The following is a 12,147-nucleotide window of genomic DNA, read 5'->3' on the forward strand; positions in this document are numbered from 1 at the left end:
CAGTGAGACAACCAGTCAGAATGGTACATCTGTAAAAACTGCCTGTTCAGTATGTCTTCTTCACCACCCTATCCACATGGGTTCACCACTTTCAGGGGAACCATGGACTTGAATCTCAAGGTCTATCAACATACCTTGGCACCCTACCATTTACTGTATATATCCTACACCTTTTTGACTTCCCAAAATGAAATCAACCCTCTCTGTCAACACTCCGCCCAACTTTCCCTCCGATATATCAATTCCCACAGGACTGGTGTTGAAGCAAATCGCCCCCAACCTAAGGGACTGTGTAAGGAGAGGAAGTACATTCACTAGTGCACAATAAAAAGTATTTATGAGAACAAACCGTGCCATGCCTTTTCAATCCTATATTTACACCATATTTAGCCATAAACCAAAAACAGAATATTGTTTATGGGGACTTGTTACGAGGAGTCCGGGAGCATGCACTTCGAATATACCTTATTAGCTTATTATCTGACAAGCTGAATGTATTGGCCGCTTTGGATCATTACCCCAACAGTGATAAATGGTTTCAGTACACAGAATACTTTCATAGCCATATCCAGACAGTGCACTGCAGAGGAGAAGCGTTGCCTGTCAGAAAACAAGGTGCGAGCAATAAACACAAAAGATGCTGGAAATCCAGAGCAACACACATAAAATGCTGGAGGAACTCAGCAGGTCAGGCAGCATCTATAGAGGGGAATAAACAGTTGACATTTTGGGCTTTTTAAATGTCATTATTTTAAATATTGACTGGATGTAACAAATACAATGATTGAAAACTAATCTATCAGTGAGAGTAAGAGTCACAGAGTCAAAGAGAGTTGCAGCACAGAAACAGGCCCTCTGTCCATCTAATCCCTGCTGAAATATTACTCTGCCTAGTGCCATCAGCCTGCACCTGGACCATTTCCCTGCTTACCCCTTCCATCCATGTACTTTACACATTTCTCTGAATGTTGAAATCGAACCTGCATCTGTCACTTCTGCCAGCAGTTCATTCTGCACTCTCACCACCCTGTGAGTGAAGAAGATCCCCCTCAGGTTATCCCTAAATATTTAACCTTTCACCCTTACCCCTTGACCTCTAGTTCTAGTCTCAGCCAGCTTCAGTGGGAAAAGCCTGCTTGCATTTACCCTATCTGTACCCCTCATAATTTGGTAAACCTCTATCAAATATCCTCTCATTCTTCTATGCACCAGGGAATAAAGTCCTAACCTATTCAACCTCTCCCTTTAACTCAGGTCTTCAAGTCCTGACAACATCCTTGTGCATTTTCTCTGTACTTTTTCAATCTTATTCTGTAGGTAGGTGACCAGCACTGCACAGAATACTTCAACCTAGGCCTCACCAACAGCTTATACACCTTCAACATAACATTCCAACTCCTCTACTTAATATATTGATTAATGAAGGTCAATGTCCAAAAGCTCTCTTTATGACCCTATCTACCATAGCACCACTTTTAGGGAATTATGAATCTGTATTCCCACATCTCTCTGTTCTATTGCACTCCTCAGAAGCCTACCATTCACTGGTTTGTGCAATACCTCACACTTGTCAGAATTAAGTTCCATCTGCAAATTTTTCAGCCCATTTTCCCAGCTGGTTCAGATCCCACTGAAAGATTGATATCCCCCAGATGTCATCTAGTATTCAACATTTTACCCGAGGATAAACACTCTGACTATATAAATCACTGAAAACTAAGAGACAGAAGCAAGAGGTCACCAGATAGTGGGATAGCCATCATTTCAAAGGAACTGGAAGACAAAGCACTGAAGGTAACCTAAAACTCTGTTAGACAACCCAGGCACAGGTACCATATACTCAGTGGCCACTTTATTGGGTACACCTGTACACCTGCTTATTAATGCAAAGTTTATCTAGAGATACAGCATGGAATAAGCCCTCCTGAGCCTTCAAGACACATTGCCCAGTCTTGCCCGACTTAACCTTAAACTAATCATGGGACAATTTACAATGACCAATTAACCTACTAACTGCTGTTAGACTGTGGAAAGAAACAGGAAGAAGTCCAAGTATTCCACAGGGACTTTAATCAGCCAATCATGCACCAGCATCTCAGTCTGTAAAAGCATGCAAATATGGCCAAGAGATTCAGTTGTTGCTCAGACCAAATATCAGAATGAGGAAAAAATGTGATCTAAATGACTTTGATCATGGAATGATTGTTGATGCCAGATGGGGAGGTTTGAGTATCTCAGAAACTGCTGATCTCCTGGGGTTTTCACACACAACTGTCTCTAGAGTTCACAGAGAATGGTGCGAAAAACAAAAAAAAAATCCGGTGTGCAGCAGTTCTGAGTGTGGAAAATGCCTTATTAATGAGAGATGTCAGAGGAAAATGGCCAGATTGGTTCATGCTGACAGGAAGGTGAAAGTAACTCAAGTAACCGTGCTTTCCCACAATGGTGAGTAGAGAAGCATCTCTGAATACACAACATGTTGAACCTTGAAGTGGATGGATGACAATGGCAGAAGACCACAAAAATATATTCAGTGGCTACTTTCTTAGGTACAGGAAGTACTGAATAAAGTGGCCATTGAGTGTATCTCTGTGCAAAGTTATCATAACAACACTGAACCTGGAAGTGTTCAACCTTGAGAACAGATTATATAGGTTTACATTAACCTAGATCATGGAGATTAATGTGGTTTGATTTGATTGATGTTCTTAAGGTAATATGAAGGATTTGCAAGAGTAGCTTGAGTGTAAATGTTACTTTTGTTAGAAATTGCTTAGATGCTCATTCCTCTTTGGTCATTCTAATGGTGTTTTACATGACTGACTCTACTTCTGAAATGTAGTTCCAATGGAATAGGCAACTGCAATTTCACAACAGCACTGCTAACTTCAATGATTTTCTAGATAGAGAGGTTATAGTCTCAAAATTAGAGCTAGCCCTTCCAGGGATAATACCAGGAAATACAACCGACACCAATGTGTGTAGATACACCATAGAAAACATCCAATGCAGATGCATCACGGCTTGGCATGGTAACTACGAGGATCTGCAGAAAGTTGTGAGCACCCCCCACTCCATTACGAAAACCAGTCTATACCTTCTATTGACCCTATCTACACTTGAGTAAAGTAGCCAACATAATCAAGGATCCCTCCCAACCCAGATATCCGATTGAGCAGAAGATACAAAAGCCTGAAAGCATGTACCACCAGGCATTGGTCCACTTGTGTCTTGCCATTATAAGACTTTTAAACAGATCACTTGCACAAAAAATGGCATGTGACCTCACTATCGGCCTCGTCATGGCCCTTGCACCATACCGTCTGCCTGCACTGCAATTTCTCTGAACTGCAACTCGTTATTCTGTTTTTCCCTGTGCAACCTCGATGTATCGACGTGGTGAAATAATCTGTATGGATGACTTGCAAAACAGTGTTTCACTGTATCTCAAAGCTCAAAGTAAATTTATTATCGAATTAAGTATATGTCATCATATACTACCTTGAGATTCATTTCCTTGCAGACATTCACAGTAGCACAAAATAATAATTATTATTATTTGGTGGCCATTTGGAGACACTTCTCTCCCAATGGAGGTGTAAGGCACTTCACTGGCAAAAAGTGCAACGTCCATTTTTATAAGAAAATTGGAAATATATAAGCAAAACATTAGGAGAAGAATGTTCTCAGTTTCCTGCATGCAAAGTATGGCACTTTCTTTCACAGATGGTGATTTGCAAGAGTACTGCTTACACCTGTAATCATGGAAGAAGGATCTTCAGAATCGATTCAATCGATCCCCCTCCACTACCCTGCAGGTCACCCTTGGGCAAGGTGTAGTACCTGCCCAGACTCCCGATCAGGGTCACGTGAAGCCCTGGGAGCAGGTGGTGGACAGTCATATGAGGAGTGGTGCATATCACCAAGTCCTGTTTATGCAACCATTGACGCCAGACAGACAATCTCTGAAGAATATTGATACTGGCTAGGGTCACCCATCTTGTAAAGACACTGCCCAGAATAAAGCAATGGCAAACCACTTCTGTAGAAATGAGACCATGATCACCCCTGTCATACGACACAACAAATAGTGAATAATAATAATAAAATAAGAAGATAGATAAATAGAGAAATAAATAAATAAAGAAAGAAATACTGAGAACATAAGTTGTAGTGATCTTGAAAATGAGTCCATAGGTTGTGCAATCAGTTCAATGTTACGGTGAGTGAAGTTATCTACACTGGTTTATGCGTCTGATGGTTGATGGATCATACCTGTTCTGAAATTGGTGGTGTGGGACCTAAGGGTCCTGTACCTCCATCATGATAGTATAACAAGAAGAGAACATGGTCTGGATGGTGGGGGTCCCTGATGATGGATGCTGCTTTCCTGTGTCAACACTCCTTGTAGATATGCTCAGTGATGGGGAGGGCTTTTCCTGTGATGGACTGGGTTGTGATGGGGTTGGTACATGGGACAATAATAATTAGCAATTCACTAAGCCAACTACTTGTTCACGCAGGTGCATAATTGAAATCTAGAGCACTCTTCAACCAAAGAGTAATTGATAATGGTGGCAATTAAAACCTGAGACTAATGGAAATGAATAGAGTTTTGGAACCAACATTGAAAATGAACTTCAGAAATGAATCTAATTGAGTGGTTGGAAGGGTCAAAAGGCTTTTGCCTTTACTTTCATTTCCAAATTCCAATTTCCTAAGTCTTGTCTTACATGAGCCATGAAGGCAGACAATGCAACCACAAAGGATAATGTGTGCACTGTACAGCAGCTTTGATATCAATGTGATCCTTAAGCTTGATAATTTTTTAGCAAGAGTTGAAATATCTGGCTCAAGTTGTGACAGCAAAAACCCACACGTTACAATGTCCAAGTGGCTTCTGTTTTTTTATGAGTATGTGGTTCACTGCACTGAAGTCTCTTTCAACAAGGTAGGAGGATGGAAATTCAGTGAAGAACAGTTTGGCTCTTCTGCAAAGACCAGGAAACTTTGTATAACAGTGTAGTCACATGCCACAATAGTCAGCATTTTAGCTTCTTCATCATTCTGAATTCTGATCATTTCTTCTTGCAAGCTCTCTTCCTGCTCTTCCACCTTGCAAAGAAATGGGTTAATTACCCAATCCAGAATTTCCAGGTTGCTGAAATCCTTGAATCGATTCTGAAGATCCTTCTTCCATGACTGCAGGTGTAAGCAGTACTCTTGCAAATCACCATCTGTGAAAGAGAGTGCCATACTTTACATGCAGGAAACTGAGAACATTCTTCTCCTAATGTTTTGCTTATATATTTCCAATTTTCTGATAAAAATGGACACTGCACTTCTTGCCAGAATTTAATTGAAATTCTCACTCTGTAGTTTCATATTTAGAATATTCATTTTGTCATACAGATTGGGCTAGGTATGCCAGATCTCCATGTAGAAGGTCAATTATATTTTCTAAGCTCTTGTTGACTTTGAGCAAAAATTCAGCCACTGTATCAAAAAGATCAAAGAAATGTTTTAAGTAGCAGCCTTTTGACAGCCTATGCACTTCAATATGAAGAAGCAAGTTTTCAAGCTCTTCATTGTTATCTTGGCATAACTGGTGAAATATCCTGCTATTTAATGGATAAGCTTTAATTTTATTGATAGCAGATATTACAAGAGTCATGCTTGAAAAAAGTCACTGGCTGAGGTTTTTGGCTGCGAGATGTTGATGATGAATTTCACAATGGATTGCAAACAGACTTAGAATTTCTTTTTTCAAAAATGCCACTAAACCAGCATGGTGACTTGTCACATGTGGTGCTCCATCTTTTGCACAAGAAATCATGTTCCTAATGAGAAATCTTTTATCCTCAAACCACATTTTGAGCTCATCATAGATTGATTCACCATTGATATTTGTTTTTAACTTTTTACAAAAGAGTCTCTTCAGAAACTTCCATTTTTGATAAACCATACAAATGCCATTAGCAATGCCTTGTTGTCTTGCGCAGTTGACTCAACCAGTTGTACCACAAATTCTGTTTTTTGTAGCTCTGTGCATAGTTGATATTCAATGCCTTCACTCATTTCGTCAATACGACAAGCTACATGATTATAGAATAGTACAGCACAGTACAGGCCCTTTGGCCCACAATGTTGTGCTGACCCTTAAATCCTACCTTCCATATATCCCCCCACCTTAAATTCCTCCATATACCTGAGTATATTTAAGAGTAGTCTCTTAAATTTCACTAGTGTATCTGCCTCCACCACAGACTCAGGCAGTGCATTCCACGCACCAACCACTCTCTGAGTAAAAAACCTTCCCCTAATATCCCCCTTGAACTTTCCACCCCTTACCTTAAAGCCGAGTCCTCTTGTATTGAGCAGTGGTGCCTTGGGGAAGAGACGCTGGCTGTCCACTCTACCTATGCCTCTTAATATCTTGTATACCTCTATCATGTCTCCTCTCATCCTCCTTCTCTTCAAAGAGTAAAGCCCTAGCTCCCTTAATCTCTGATCATAATGCATACTCTCTAAACCAGGCAGCATCCTGGTATATCACCTCTGAACCCTTTTCAATGCTTCCATATCCTTCCTATAGTGAGGCGACCAGAACTGGACACAGCACTCCAAGTGTGGCCTAACCAGAGTTTTATAGAGCTGCATCATTACCTCGCGACTCTTAAACTCTATCCCTCGACTTACGAAAGCTAACACCCCAGAAGCTTTCTTAACTACCCTATCACTCAGAGGAATTGATTTAAAAATACCGGTATCCATTTTGAGAACAGTAGCGAGCACTTCAGATTCAGCAGGCATTATTAATCTTTCACCAATTGTATGAGATTTTCCACACTTCGCTATCATTTTGGAAATGTTATAAGAAGCAATGAGATCACTATCAAAGTCATTTTTAGCTTTCTTGGCAAATGACCTGTGTGTGCAATATTTTACAAATGCTTCTTTCATCTTCTGGAACTGAGTAATACCATAAGTAGCCTTTTCGAAGTGTCTTTTAAGAAGTGTTCCTGCAATCTTGATGGTTTCATGGCTTCATTAGACAGTACAGTATTATAAATAAGACACATGGGGCATCTCTGATCTGATGGGAACAGAATAAGACCATACTCTAGGTATGCAACATTGTATTGACACACTTTCTGTAGTTTCTGTTACTTAGCAGGATTAGAATTGAAGGCTTCACTGCCTTTAAACTCAGAGATCCCACCGTGAGTATTTATCCATCATTAATGGGGCTAAATTAAAATAAAATATTAACACAAGCCGGTAATGCCTACTGGATGTTGATGATGGCAGCGAGTTGTCATGGATGCAAAGGAACAGCGTGACGAAGATGAAGATGATCACAACAGCAAAAGTTACACTGACAAGGATTCAGATTATGATCTCATTTATTAGTCAGGATAGTGCTGGTGTTCAGCAAGCTACCTTTCTATTATTCCAGTTGCAGAATTGACCAAACATATAAGCTCACATAATCCCCAAAGAGGTTCTTGACCATACATGTAAGGCTAAGGTCACTATGAACACCTCAAAAGGAATCCTTGGGGTCAGGATGTTCACTGATTGGCTCTATTTTGCCATTTTGTCCTGTCAGTGCTGTATCGTTGCACAACCTGTTTTTCTTAGATCTGTAGAGTAAGTTGAGATGGTGTACTTCACTGGTGTACCAACTGTTCTGTGCTGTGAATCAAGCAGAACTGTTAAGCATACTGCTTGTTAATTCATGCATCCTCAGTAATGTTCGTTTGGTTGGTAAGGTCGGAAGAGATTGCCAAGCTTCAGGCATGCTATGACGATGAGTGTTCATTGCCTGTAAATCAATAGTTCTTCCTGCATTTCAGTGCCTCTGTTTTGGAAGTGCCTGTTTTACTAGCGGTTGGTCTGGTCTCGTGCCGCAAGTTAGTGTGCTGCTTATCGCCCACCCTGAAGAATCTTGAATGAGCCCCAGTGATTTTGATTTCCCCTAACACCCCCTTAGGACACACACATAGTTGCTTCCTTGTGGGTGGTACCACCCTGGTTGGGAATCATTCCATTAGAGGCTTTTAGGAGATGTTTAAACAGGCACATAAATGTGAGGAAGATGGTCGGATATGGACATTGTGTAGATCAGATAAGTTAGTTTTTGGGTGTTTTTGATTTGCTTTTTAGCTGGTTTGGCTCAACATTGTGGGCTGAAGGGCCTGTTCCTGTGCTGTACTGTTCTATGTTCTACGTTCAATGTCCAATCAACATTGTGGGTCAAGACCCTTCATCTGGACTGGTTGGTGTGGGCATAATGCTGCCTAGACTGCTGAGTTCCTCCAGCGTTTTGTGTTTTGCTCTGTTTAACAATACGGTGTAGGAATGAAAGGAGTAAGCAGTCAATTAATGAATAATGCAGATTAACATCTGGACTGTCTTCTTACAATGCCAAACTACTGCAACAATTGTTAAAACAGAAATTTCTTAATTTAAGGACTGTTATTCACACAATGAAGAGTCATAGTCTTCATCTGGAGATGTAACCATTAGAAACAACAAGCAAAGTGCTGGAGGAACTCCACAGGTCAAATGGTGTTTGTGAAGGGAAATGGACATTCATGTTTCAGATCAAGATCCTTCAATTATTTGAAATGTTCTTTCCTCTGACTTTTGTTATATAAATCTCCTTTATTAGAAACACTGTACAAAGCCAAAATTTGTCTTCTTTATCACACCCTCTCACTCCCTTGTCTTATCTCTCTCTCTTTCTTTACTTTTGTTGCTGAGACTACACTTAGAATACAATGCACAGCTTTAGCCTACTTAGTCAGGGAGAAATATGGCTGAATTGGAGGAGTTCAGACATGAATTGCTGCATTGATTCCTGAGTTTAAGAAGTTCCCTTCCTCGGAGAGGTTGAGCACTGGAGTCTGGAAGAACGGGGATATTTTGAAACATAGGACCCTGAAAGAACTTGAAGGGTGAATAGTGAGAGGAAGTTTCTCTCTCATGGAGGATCTGAATTCAGGAGTCACTGATTCAGAAGAAGGGTTTTGTGCATTTCAGACAAGAATGAGGAAGAATTTCTTCACTTGAGGATCGGCCTCAGAGAGATGTACAGGATGAGGTATTCAGGTATTCAACACATTGAGAGCATAACCTGCAGCAACGCAGTGATGCAGCATTCATTACAGCTTCTGTTCTTGGTAACACATGTACATGCTGGAGGAACTCAGCAGGTCAGACAGCATCTATGGAAATGAATAAACAGTTGATATTTTGTACCAAGACCCTTCTTTAGGACTGAAAAGGAAGGGTGAAGACACACTCCTAATGTGTGAGTAGTGGAGTGATAGATTCCAGTGAAAGTGGATGGGAAAGTAGGGACGATAAAAAAATGAAAGTTGGGTAAATGTGTACTTGATGGTCAGCATGTGTGGGTTGAAAGGTTTGTTTCTGATAGGTATGATTCTATACTCAGTGATTCTAGATGAACCTGTGGATCTAGAGTATTTGGATTTCCTGAAGGCATAGGATAAAATGCCACACATAAGCTTAGGGGACTATGTTACTGGAGATTGAAGACTCATGCAGCAAAATAATGTTAGATCTGTATTTTTGGAAGTTTAAATTAATGAGGGATGATGTTTTTGAAACATGTAAGGTGCTAAGGGGGCAGGACAGTGTAGATGTTGAGATATTGCCACCAGTGGGAGAGCCTTGAATGAGAGAACATCATTACAAGTTAAGGGGATAGTCGCCTAAACCTGTCAGGAAGTTATTACTCTTCAAGCGTCAAACTTCTGAACCACTGTGGATGACTTCACTCACGTCAACACTGAACTGATTCTACAACCTACAGCACACACAAAATGCTGGTGGAACACAGCAGGCCAGGCAGCATCTATAGGGAGAAGCGCTGTCGACGTTTCAGACCGAGACCCTTCGTCAGGCCCGAAACATCGACAGTGCTTCTCCTTATAGATGCTGCCTGGTTTGCTGTGTTCCACCAGCATTTTGTGCGTGTTGTTTGAATTTCCAGCATCTGCAGATTTCCTCGTGTTTGCTCTTTAAATACAACTTACAGACTCACTTTCAAAGACTCTACAACTCATGTTCTCAATATATTTATTTATTATTTAGTATTATGATTGCATTTTCACTGTTTGCCTTCTTTTGCGCATTGGTTGTTTATTGGTCTTTTTAGTGTGTAGATTTTCATTGATTCCATTGTATTTCTTTGTATCTACTGTGAATGCCCGCAAGAAAATGACTCTCAGGGTAGTATATGGTGACATATACATACTTTGATAGTAAATTTACTTTGAACTTTGATCTTTGAAGAAAGTTTTGGAGGCCAGATCATTGGAGATATCTAAAGGGGAGATGGATAACATGTTAAGCAAATGGAGCTGCGGCTGAATGTCCTTCGGAAACAGAGGAGGTGATAGGTAGAAGCTACAGGGAGGTAGTCACACTTAAGATACAGGAAGTAGGTACTTGGATGACTGTCAGGTGAGAGAAAGGAAATGGGTAGCCAGTGCAGAGAACCCCTGTGGCTGTTCCTTTCAATAATGAATGTACCACTTTGGATACTGCTGGGGGGAGACGAATTACCAGGGAAAAGACACAGTGACTGGGTCTCTGGCACTGAGTCTGGTGCTGTGGCTCTGAACAGAAGTGTGGAGAGGGGGAAACCGGTGTCATAGGGGACTCCATAGTTAGAGGAGTAGACATGAGATTCTGGGAACTCAATAGAGACACCCGGATGGTATGCTGCCAGGGTCAGGTCCATGGCATTCTAAAAGAGGAAGGTCAGCAGTCAGAAGTCTTGGTAAATACTGGAAACAATGGCACAGATAGGAAAAGGGCAGAGGTCCTGAAGAGAGATCTTAGGGAGCTAGGTAGAAAGCTGAAAAGCAGGACCTTCAGAGCAGTAATCTCCGGATTGCTGCTCGTGCCACGCGCCAAATGGGGTAAGATAGGATGATTTGGCAGATGAATGTGTGGCTGAGGAACTGGTGCAGGGGGCAGGGTTTCAGATTTCTGGATCATTGGGATCTTTTCTGGGGAAGGTATGAACCATACAAAAGGGACGGGTTACACCTGAACCTGAGGGGGGACCAATATCCTATGGGCCAGTTTGCTAGAGCTGTTGGGCAAGGTTTAAACCAATTGATCAGGTGTATGGGAAACTGAGTGACAGGGGTGAGGATGAGACAGTTGGTATACAAGCAAAGGCAGTGTGTAGTGAGACTGTCAGGAATGACAGGCAGATGATCAGGTAAAATTGCAGTCAGTGGGATGAGTTGCATTGTAACAGGGTAACAAACACAGGATTGAAGGTGAAATATTTGAATGCATGCAGTACATGGAAAAAGGCAGATGAACTTACAGCACAGTTAGAGATTTTCAGGTATGAGCCTTACATCAAGAATACACTTACTATTGAAAGGACTGGCAAAGGGGTTGGGGTGGGCTCTACTGGTAAAAATGAAATCTAACTCTTTGAAAGAGGTGCCATGTCATCAAAAGATATAGAACTCTTGTGGGCAGAGGCAAGAAACTGCAAGGGTAACTGATGGGAGTTATATACAGGTTTCTGAACAGTAGCCATAATATGGGCTACAATTACAATGGGAGATAGAAAATGCATGTTAAAGGTGCAATGTTATGATAGTCATGGAGGATTTTAATATGCAGGTAGGTAGGGAAAGTCAGATTGGTGCTAGTTTTGGATCCCAAGAGAGATAATTTGTTGAATGCCTATGAGATAGCTTTTTAGAAGAACTTATAATTTAGTCCACTAGGGGATCAGCTATTTTGGATTGGGTGCCATGTAATGAACCAGATTTGATTAGAGAGATTAAGGTAAAGGAACACTTAGGAGACATTGATCATAATATGATAGAATTCACCCTGCAATTTAAGAGCGAGAAGCTAAAGTCAGATGTATCAGTAAAGGGAATTACAGAGCCATGAGAGAGGAGCTAGACAAAGTTGATTGGAAGGGGACACTAGTAGGGATGATGGTAAAGCAGCAATGGCTGGAGTTCCTGGGAGCAATTCAGAAGACATAGCATGGATATATCCCAAAGAAGAAGAAGTATTCTAAAGTCAGGATGTTAGAACTGTGGCTGACAAGGGAAGACAATGTCAATATTA

This window comes from Hemitrygon akajei, chromosome 21, assembly GCF_048418815.1.
Source record: "Hemitrygon akajei chromosome 21, sHemAka1.3, whole genome shotgun sequence".
NCBI classification, from domain to species: Eukaryota; Metazoa; Chordata; class Chondrichthyes; order Myliobatiformes; family Dasyatidae; genus Hemitrygon; species Hemitrygon akajei.